We start from the raw sequence: 10,879 nt of genomic DNA, 5'->3' as shown, positions 1-10,879 counted from the left end.
CATGTTGGAGCAGGTTTAGATACAGTCTAAAGTATAGATCTCAAAGTCTGTGCACAGAATTTAGCAAGGGCCTCGCACCTTCTGATGCATCAGGTAGGTGCACAATAGCATAGCCTAACCCTCTGTACTTTGGTCTATATTGATGCGGGACATAGACAGCCAGCTGATGACCAATCCATTAGTGCAATGGATGGCTGGAAGCATTTGTCTTTGCCTTTGCAATACCACAGAAGCAATGCATGGTCAATGTACAGCAATGACACACCTGTGTGAACAGCCAGGAGACCCCCCCCATGTTATGTTACATAGTTACATAGTTAGTACGGTCGAAAAAAGACATATGTCCATCAAGTTCAACCAGGGAATTAAGGGGTAGGGGTGTGGCGCGATATTGGGGAAGGGATGAGATTTTATATTTCTTCATAAGCATTAATCTTATTTTGTCAATTAGGAACATTCAGCACCCACCCGCTATCAAGGCAGCTGCCTATCATGTCATGCCCTACCTGCACAGGTGTGCTGGCTACTCAAATGATCCAATTAAGGAGGCCATTTAGTCAGCAGCAGCAGAAGTCCTGTGCCTGGACGCTCCAACAGCGGCCAGACACAAGCAGAAGCAGAAGCAGCAGAAGCAGCAGCAGCACCACCTTTTGTTTTTTGGCTGCAGCAGCAGCAGCAAGGCCCACAGGGCTGGCTAGCTGGCTAGCCAGCAAGCAGGTAGCAATGAAAGTAGGAATCTTTCTTTTTAACCCTGTAAGGGGGTGGTGCACTGTACCCGAAGATACTGCCATATCGGGTCAATGCATAGGGCGACGGAAGCAAGCTTCGAAATCGGCCCCCGTTCTCAAAAATCCATTTAATATATGGTCCCCAGATAGGGGACGTATCAGATATTAAACTGATAAGAACAGATACTACACTTGATCTTAGCCAAAAGGCCGAGAAGCGATAACCGTGAAAGGGGCGGGCCCAACAAGGTCCCCTTCATGGGCACTATCACTGCTTGCTGTCAGGGAGGCTGCCAGACAATTTTCCATGCACACTCTGGGCTGGGGGGCAGTCAACCACCAGTACACACAGCAGAACCTAAACCCATACCATTATTGCTAAGCAGCAAGACAGGGGCCCATTGCACTCCCACGGGGCCTTTTTAAATGCAATCCATAACCCGGATTTGCCAGGAACCCTTCTTACTCCTCCTACTTGCATGTGACACTGGGCTTAGGATCTGCATAGGAAACACACACACAAGCACACACCTACCTTTGTTGCCTGCAGATGCCTCCTTGGCTGTCCCCAAACGGTATCAAACCAACACCCACGGGAAGCTGTAAGCATAGAGGACATGCCTGCACCCCATTGGACTTACCTGTGTGGGTTAAATCCGGGTTATTTGACAACCTATGGCGGTGATGGTTCTGCTCAGGCAGAGCAGTGCTGATGCTCCTCATAAAGCTGTCGCTGCTGTGAAGGTTCTAGGTGACATCACAAATCCCTATGGTTACATACACAACAAAGCTGGGTTGTTGTTGTTTACACTCTGCAAGGCCTGTGGAAGTGAGTGACATCATAGCACTGTAGTTCTGAGGGTTCTAGATGGATGCAACAATCTCCTGTTGCTTCTATGAAGGCCATAATAGACGACATCACCAAACAGCTCCATAGTCACATACACAGCAAAGGAGAGATGTTGTTTACACCTAGTGATGTCAGTGGTATTGAGTGACATCACAGCACAGTGCTAAGGCTCCTGGGCCTGGACACAGCAGCGGCTGCAATATCTCAACGGAGAATACGTTTATATATATGTGTGTGTGTGCGCGTATATATATATATATATATATATATATATATATATATATATTTCTCCGCCGAAATCACTTTTAAACCCATTTCCACCTTTTTTTCCCTTCTCTTCCTCTTACTTTTTTTTCAAGTTTTTTTACGTTTTTCTCCTTTTCGCCTCTTTTCTGGGCGTATTATTCTTCTTTTTCTTCTTTTTTTTCGTCTAATGCATACCCCATCAGTGCAGCAATGCTTATTCAATACCGCCAGCAGATGGAGACACTGGGGGATAATTTTCTAAGGATTTATACTGATTTTTCCTGTCTGAATTTGTCGCACAGAAAGTTGCAGGCCAAATATGTGTGACATTTCTGCGACTTTAGCTTCTAGAGCATTTTTACAACATTATACATAGGTGCTGAATACATAAAAAGCGACTGTTCAGCGACAGACAAGTCGCATCGGCTGAAAGTAGGCCAGAATGTCAGTCCATGTTGGAGCAGGTTTAGATACAGTCTAAAGTATAGATCTCAAAGTCTGTGCACAGAATTTAGCAAGGGCCTCGCACCTTCTGATGCATCAGGTAGGTGCACAATAGCATAGCCTAACCCTCTGTACTTTGGTCTATATTGATGCGGGACATAGACAGCCAGCTGATGACCAATCCATTAGTGCAATGGATGGCTGGAAGCATTTGTCTTTGCCTTTGCAATACCACAGAAGCAATGCATGGTCAATGTACAGCAATGACACACCTGTGTGAACAGCCAGGAGACCCCCCCCATGTTATGTTACATAGTTACATAGTTAGTACGGTCGAAAAAAGACATATGTCCATCAAGTTCAACCAGGGAATTAAGGGGTAGGGGTGTGGCGCGATATTGGGGAAGGGATGAGATTTTATATTTCTTCATAAGCATTAATCTTATTTTGTCAATTAGGAACATTCAGCACCCACCCGCTATCAAGGCAGCTGCCTATCATGTCATGCCCTACCTGCACAGGTGTGCTGGCTACTCAAATGATCCAATTAAGGAGGCCATTTAGTCAGCAGCAGCAGAAGTCCTGTGCCTGGACGCTCCAACAGCGGCCAGACACAAGCAGAAGCAGAAGCAGCAGAAGCAGCAGCAGCACCACCTTTTGTTTTTTGGCTGCAGCAGCAGCAGCAAGGCCCACAGGGCTGGCTAGCTGGCTAGCCAGCAAGCAGGTAGCAATGAAAGTAGGAATCTTTCTTTTTAACCCTGTAAGGGGGTGGTGCACTGTACCCGAAGATACTGCCATATCGGGTCAATGCATAGGGCGACGGAAGCAAGCTTCGAAATCGGCCCCCGTTCTCAAAAATCCATTTAATATATGGTCCCCAGATAGGGGACGTATCAGATATTAAACTGATAAGAACAGATACTACACTTGATCTTAGCCAAAAGGCCGAGAAGCGATAACCGTGAAAGGGGCGGGCCCAACAAGGTCCCCTTCATGGGCACTATCACTGCTTGCTGTCAGGGAGGCTGCCAGACAATTTTCCATGCACACTCTGGGCTGGGGGGCAGTCAACCACCAGTACACACAGCAGAACCTAAACCCATACCATTATTGCTAAGCAGCAAGACAGGGGCCCATTGCACTCCCACGGGGCCTTTTTAAATGCAATCCATAACCCGGATTTGCCAGGAACCCTTCTTACTCCTCCTACTTGCATGTGACACTGGGCTTAGGATCTGCATAGGAAACACACACACAAGCACACACCTACCTTTGTTGCCTGCAGATGCCTCCTTGGCTGTCCCCAAACGGTATCAAACCAACACCCACGGGAAGCTGTAAGCATAGAGGACATGCCTGCACCCCATTGGACTTACCTGTGTGGGTTAAATCCGGGTTATTTGACAACCTATGGCGGTGATGGTTCTGCTCAGGCAGAGCAGTGCTGATGCTCCTCATAAAGCTGTCGCTGCTGTGAAGGTTCTAGGTGACATCACAAATCCCTATGGTTACATACACAACAAAGCTGGGTTGTTGTTGTTTACACTCTGCAAGGCCTGTGGAAGTGAGTGACATCATAGCACTGTAGTTCTGAGGGTTCTAGATGGATGCAACAATCTCCTGTTGCTTCTATGAAGGCCATAATAGACGACATCACCAAACAGCTCCATAGTCACATACACAGCAAAGGAGAGATGTTGTTTACACCTAGTGATGTCAGTGGTATTGAGTGACATCACAGCACAGTGCTAAGGCTCCTGGGCCTGGACACAGCAGCGGCTGCAATATCTCAACGGAGAATACGTTTATATATATGTGTGTGTGTGCGCGTATATATATATATATATATATATATATATATATATATATATATATATTTCTCCGCCGAAATCACTTTTAAACCCATTTCCACCTTTTTTTCCCTTCTCTTCCTCTTACTTTTTTTTCACGTTTTTTTACGTTTTTCTCCTTTTCGCCTCTTTTCTGGGCGTATTATTCTTCTTTTTCTTCTTTTTTTTCGTCTAATGCATACCCCATCAGTGCAGCAATGCTTATTCAATACCGCCAGCAGATGGAGACACTGGGGGATAATTTTCTAAGGATTTATACTGATTTTTCCTGTCTGAATTTGTCGCACAGAAAGTTGCAGGCCAAATATGTGTGACATTTCTGCGACTTTAGCTTCTAGAGCATTTTTACAACATTATACATAGGTGCTGAATACATAAAAAGCGACTGTTCAGCGACAGACAAGTCGCATCGGCTGAAAGTAGGCCAGAATGTCAGTCCATGTTGGAGCAGGTTTAGATACAGTCTAAAGTATAGATCTCAAAGTCTGTGCACAGAATTTAGCAAGGGCCTCGCACCTTCTGATGCATCAGGTAGGTGCACAATAGCATAGCCTAACCCTCTGTACTTTGGTCTATATTGATGCGGGACATAGACAGCCAGCTGATGACCAATCCATTAGTGCAATGGATGGCTGGAAGCATTTGTCTTTGCCTTTGCAATACCACAGAAGCAATGCATGGTCAATGTACAGCAATGACACACCTGTGTGAACAGCCAGGAGACCCCCCCCATGTTATGTTACATAGTTACATAGTTAGTACGGTCGAAAAAAGACATATGTCCATCAAGTTCAACCAGGGAATTAAGGGGTAGGGGTGTGGCGCGATATTGGGGAAGGGATGAGATTTTATATTTCTTCATAAGCATTAATCTTATTTTGTCAATTAGGAACATTCAGCACCCACCCGCTATCAAGGCAGCTGCCTATCATGTCATGCCCTACCTGCACAGGTGTGCTGGCTACTCAAATGATCCAATTAAGGAGGCCATTTAGTCAGCAGCAGCAGAAGTCCTGTGCCTGGACGCTCCAACAGCGGCCAGACACAAGCAGAAGCAGAAGCAGCAGAAGCAGCAGCAGCACCACCTTTTGTTTTTTGGCTGCAGCAGCAGCAGCAAGGCCCACAGGGCTGGCTAGCTGGCTAGCCAGCAAGCAGGTAGCAATGAAAGTAGGAATCTTTCTTTTTAACCCTGTAAGGGGGTGGTGCACTGTACCCGAAGATACTGCCATATCGGGTCAATGCATAGGGCGACGGAAGCAAGCTTCGAAATCGGCCCCCGTTCTCAAAAATCCATTTAATATATGGTCCCCAGATAGGGGACGTATCAGATATTAAACTGATAAGAACAGATACTACACTTGATCTTAGCCAAAAGGCCGAGAAGCGATAACCGTGAAAGGGGCGGGCCCAACAAGGTCCCCTTCATGGGCACTATCACTGCTTGCTGTCAGGGAGGCTGCCAGACAATTTTCCATGCACACTCTGGGCTGGGGGGCAGTCAACCACCAGTACACACAGCAGAACCTAAACCCATACCATTATTGCTAAGCAGCAAGACAGGGGCCCATTGCACTCCCACGGGGCCTTTTTAAATGCAATCCATAACCCGGATTTGCCAGGAACCCTTCTTACTCCTCCTACTTGCATGTGACACTGGGCTTAGGATCTGCATAGGAAACACACACACAAGCACACACCTACCTTTGTTGCCTGCAGATGCCTCCTTGGCTGTCCCCAAACGGTATCAAACCAACACCCACGGGAAGCTGTAAGCATAGAGGACATGCCTGCACCCCATTGGACTTACCTGTGTGGGTTAAATCCGGGTTATTTGACAACCTATGGCGGTGATGGTTCTGCTCAGGCAGAGCAGTGCTGATGCTCCTCATAAAGCTGTCGCTGCTGTGAAGGTTCTAGGTGACATCACAAATCCCTATGGTTACATACACAACAAAGCTGGGTTGTTGTTGTTTACACTCTGCAAGGCCTGTGGAAGTGAGTGACATCATAGCACTGTAGTTCTGAGGGTTCTAGATGGATGCAACAATCTCCTGTTGCTTCTATGAAGGCCATAATAGACGACATCACCAAACAGCTCCATAGTCACATACACAGCAAAGGAGAGATGTTGTTTACACCTAGTGATGTCAGTGGTATTGAGTGACATCAAAGCACAGTGCTAAGGCTCCTGGGCCTGGACACAGCAGCGGCTGCAATATCTCAACGGAGAATACGTTTATATATATGTGTGTGTGTGCGCGTATATATATATATATATATATATATATATATATATATATATATTTCTCCGCCGAAATCACTTTTAAACCCATTTCCACCTTTTTTTCCCTTCTCTTCCTCTTACTTTTTTTTCACGTTTTTTTTACGTTTTTCTCCTTTTCGCCTCTTTTCTGGGCGTATTATTCTTCTTTTTCTTCTTTTTTTTCGTCTAATGCATACCCCATCAGTGCAGCAATGCTTATTCAATACCGCCAGCAGATGGAGACACTGGGGGATAATTTTCTAAGGATTTATACTGATTTTTCCTGTCTGAATTTGTCGCACAGAAAGTTGCAGGCCAAATATGTGTGACATTTCTGCGACTTTAGCTTCTAGAGCATTTTTACAACATTATACATAGGTGCTGAATACATAAAAAGCGACTGTTCAGCGACAGACAAGTCGCATCGGCTGAAAGTAGGCCAGAATGTCAGTCCATGTTGGAGCAGGTTTAGATACAGTCTAAAGTATAGATCTCAAAGTCTGTGCACAGAATTTAGCAAGGGCCTCGCACCTTCTGATGCATCAGGTAGGTGCACAATAGCATAGCCTAACCCTCTGTACTTTGGTCTATATTGATGCGGGACATAGACAGCCAGCTGATGACCAATCCATTAGTGCAATGGATGGCTGGAAGCATTTGTCTTTGCCTTTGCAATACCACAGAAGCAATGCATGGTCAATGTACAGCAATGACACACCTGTGTGAACAGCCAGGAGACCCCCCCCATGTTATGTTACATAGTTACATAGTTAGTACGGTCGAAAAAAGACATATGTCCATCAAGTTCAACCAGGGAATTAAGGGGTAGGGGTGTGGCGCGATATTGGGGAAGGGATGAGATTTTATATTTCTTCATAAGCATTAATCTTATTTTGTCAATTAGGAACATTCAGCACCCACCCGCTATCAAGGCAGCTGCCTATCATGTCATGCCCTACCTGCACAGGTGTGCTGGCTACTCAAATGATCCAATTAAGGAGGCCATTTAGTCAGCAGCAGCAGAAGTCCTGTGCCTGGACGCTCCAACAGCGGCCAGACACAAGCAGAAGCAGAAGCAGCAGAAGCAGCAGCAGCACCACCTTTTGTTTTTTGGCTGCAGCAGCAGCAGCAAGGCCCACAGGGCTGGCTAGCTGGCTAGCCAGCAAGCAGGTAGCAATGAAAGTAGGAATCTTTCTTTTTAACCCTGTAAGGGGGTGGTGCACTGTACCCGAAGATACTGCCATATCGGGTCAATGCATAGGGCGACGGAAGCAAGCTTCGAAATCGGCCCCCGTTCTCAAAAATCCATTTAATATATGGTCCCCAGATAGGGGACGTATCAGATATTAAACTGATAAGAACAGATACTACACTTGATCTTAGCCAAAAGGCCGAGAAGCGATAACCGTGAAAGGGGCGGGCCCAACAAGGTCCCCTTCATGGGCACTATCACTGCTTGCTGTCAGGGAGGCTGCCAGACAATTTTCCATGCACACTCTGGGCTGGGGGGCAGTCAACCACCAGTACACACAGCAGAACCTAAACCCATACCATTATTGCTAAGCAGCAAGACAGGGGCCCATTGCACTCCCACGGGGCCTTTTTAAATGCAATCCATAACCCGGATTTGCCAGGAACCCTTCTTACTCCTCCTACTTGCATGTGACACTGGGCTTAGGATCTGCATAGGAAACACACACACAAGCACACACCTACCTTTGTTGCCTGCAGATGCCTCCTTGGCTGTCCCCAAACGGTATCAAACCAACACCCACGGGAAGCTGTAAGCATAGAGGACATGCCTGCACCCCATTGGACTTACCTGTGTGGGTTAAATCCGGGTTATTTGACAACCTATGGCGGTGATGGTTCTGCTCAGGCAGAGCAGTGCTGATGCTCCTCATAAAGCTGTCGCTGCTGTGAAGGTTCTAGGTGACATCACAAATCCCTATGGTTACATACACAACAAAGCTGGGTTGTTGTTGTTTACACTCTGCAAGGCCTGTGGAAGTGAGTGACATCATAGCACTGTAGTTCTGAGGGTTCTAGATGGATGCAACAATCTCCTGTTGCTTCTATGAAGGCCATAATAGACGACATCACCAAACAGCTCCATAGTCACATACACAGCAAAGGAGAGATGTTGTTTACACCTAGTGATGTCAGTGGTATTGAGTGACATCACAGCACAGTGCTAAGGCTCCTGGGCCTGGACACAGCAGCGGCTGCAATATCTCAACGGAGAATACGTTTATATATATGTGTGTGTGTGCTCGTATATATATATATATATATATATATATATATATATATATATATATATATATTTCTCCGCCGAAATCACTTTTAAACCCATTTCCACCTTTTTTTCCCTTCTCTTCCTCTTACTTTTTTTTCACGTTTTTTTACGTTTTTCTCCTTTTCGCCTCTTTTCTGGGCGTATTATTCTTCTTTTTCTTCTTTTTTTTCGTCTAATGCATACCCCATCAGTGCAGCAATGCTTATTCAATACCGCCAGCAGATGGAGACACTGGGGGATAATTTTCTAAGGATTTATACTGATTTTTCCTGTCTGAATTTGTCGCACAGAAAGTTGCAGGCCAAATATGTGTGACATTTCTGCGACTTTAGCTTCTAGAGCATTTTTACAACATTATACATAGGTGCTGAATACATAAAAAGCGACTGTTCAGCGACAGACAAGTCGCATCGGCTGAAAGTAGGCCAGAATGTCAGTCCATGTTGGAGCAGGTTTAGATACAGTCTAAAGTATAGATCTCAAAGTCTGTGCACAGAATTTAGCAAGGGCCTCGCACCTTCTGATGCATCAGGTAGGTGCACAATAGCATAGCCTAACCCTCTGTACTTTGGTCTATATTGATGCGGGACATAGACAGCCAGCTGATGACCAATCCATTAGTGCAATGGATGGCTGGAAGCATTTGTCTTTGCCTTTGCAATACCACAGAAGCAATGCATGGTCAATGTACAGCAATGACACACCTGTGTGAACAGCCAGGAGACCCCCCCCATGTTATGTTACATAGTTACATAGTTAGTACGGTCGAAAAAAGACATATGTCCATCAAGTTCAACCAGGGAATTAAGGGGTAGGGGTGTGGCGCGATATTGGGGAAGGGATGAGATTTTATATTTCTTCATAAGCATTAATCTTATTTTGTCAATTAGGAACATTCAGCACCCACCCGCTATCAAGGCAGCTGCCTATCATGTCATGCCCTACCTGCACAGGTGTGCTGGCTACTCAAATGATCCAATTAAGGAGGCCATTTAGTCAGCAGCAGCAGAAGTCCTGTGCCTGGACGCTCCAACAGCGGCCAGACACAAGCAGAAGCAGAAGCAGCAGAAGCAGCAGCAGCACCACCTTTTGTTTTTTGGCTGCAGCAGCAGCAGCAAGGCCCACAGGGCTGGCTAGCTGGCTAGCCAGCAAGCAGGTAGCAATGAAAGTAGGAATCTTTCTTTTTAACCCTGTAAGGGGGTGGTGCACTGTACCCGAAGATACTGCCATATCGGGTCAATGCATAGGGCGACGGAAGCAAGCTTCGAAATCGGCCCCCGTTCTCAAAAATCCATTTAATATATGGTCCCCAGATAGGGGACGTATCAGATATTAAACTGATAAGAACAGATACTACACTTGATCTTAGCCAAAAGGCCGAGAAGCGATAACCGTGAAAGGGGCGGGCCCAACAAGGTCCCCTTCATGGGCACTATCACTGCTTGCTGTCAGGGAGGCTGCCAGACAATTTTCCATGCACACTCTGGGCTGGGGGGCAGTCAACCACCAGTACACACAGCAGAACCTAAACCCATACCATTATTGCTAAGCAGCAAGACAGGGGCCCATTGCACTCCCACGGGGCCTTTTTAAATGCAATCCATAACCCGGATTTGCTAGGAACCCTTCTTACTCCTCCTACTTGCATGTGACACTGGGCTTAGGATCTGCATAGGAAACACACACACAAGCACACACCTACCTTTGTTGCCTGCAGATGCCTCCTTGGCTGTCCCCAAACGGTATCAAACCAACACCCACGGGAAGCTGTAAGCATAGAGGACATGCCTGCACCCCATTGGACTTACCTGTGTGGGTTAAATCCGGGTTATTTGACAACCTATGGCGGTGATGGTTCTGCTCAGGCAGAGCAGTGCTGATGCTCCTCATAAAGCTGTCGCTGCTGTGAAGGTTCTAGGTGACATCACAAATCCCTATGGTTACATACACAACAAAGCTGGGTTGTTGTTGTTTACACTCTGCAAGGCCTGTGGAAGTGAGTGACATCATAGCACTGTAGTTCTGAGGGTTCTAGATGGATGCAACAATCTCCTGTTGCTTCTATGAAGGCCATAATAGACGACATCACCAAACAGCTCCATAGTCACATACACAGCAAAGGAGAGATGTTGTTTACACCTAGTGATGTCAGTGGTATTGAGTGACATCAAAGCACAGTGCTAAGGCTCCTGGGCCTGG

The 10,879-nt window shown here is 46.3% G+C and overlaps 5 non-coding genes across 5 annotated transcripts; all 5 read right to left on the bottom strand.

Annotated features, from left to right (window-relative positions):
* Nucleotides 1–759: 759 nt before the first annotated feature.
* On the bottom strand, nt 760–950 carry LOC130307993 (U2 spliceosomal RNA). The gene has a single exon (XR_008857071.1). It is a non-coding gene; the product is annotated as a U2 spliceosomal RNA (small nuclear RNA).
* A 2,084-nt stretch (nt 951–3,034) lies between these two features.
* LOC130307991 (U2 spliceosomal RNA) lies at nt 3,035–3,225 on the bottom strand. Its single transcript, XR_008857069.1, has one exon. It is a non-coding gene; the product is annotated as a U2 spliceosomal RNA (small nuclear RNA).
* A 2,090-nt stretch (nt 3,226–5,315) lies between these two features.
* On the bottom strand, nt 5,316–5,506 carry LOC130307990 (U2 spliceosomal RNA). Its single transcript, XR_008857068.1, has one exon. It is a non-coding gene; the product is annotated as a U2 spliceosomal RNA (small nuclear RNA).
* A 2,087-nt stretch (nt 5,507–7,593) lies between these two features.
* Nucleotides 7,594–7,784, bottom strand: LOC130307989 (U2 spliceosomal RNA). The gene has a single exon (XR_008857067.1). It is a non-coding gene; the product is annotated as a U2 spliceosomal RNA (small nuclear RNA).
* A 2,094-nt stretch (nt 7,785–9,878) lies between these two features.
* Nucleotides 9,879–10,069, bottom strand: LOC130307988 (U2 spliceosomal RNA). Its single transcript, XR_008857066.1, has one exon. It is a non-coding gene; the product is annotated as a U2 spliceosomal RNA (small nuclear RNA).
* Nucleotides 10,070–10,879: the final 810 nt, after the last annotated feature.

This window comes from Hyla sarda, unplaced genomic scaffold (genome assembly GCF_029499605.1).
Source record: "Hyla sarda isolate aHylSar1 unplaced genomic scaffold, aHylSar1.hap1 scaffold_1450, whole genome shotgun sequence".
NCBI classification, from domain to species: Eukaryota; Metazoa; Chordata; class Amphibia; order Anura; family Hylidae; genus Hyla; species Hyla sarda.
Note: the sequence above shows the minus strand (reverse complement) of the source record. Positions and strands in the feature narration are given on the sequence as shown.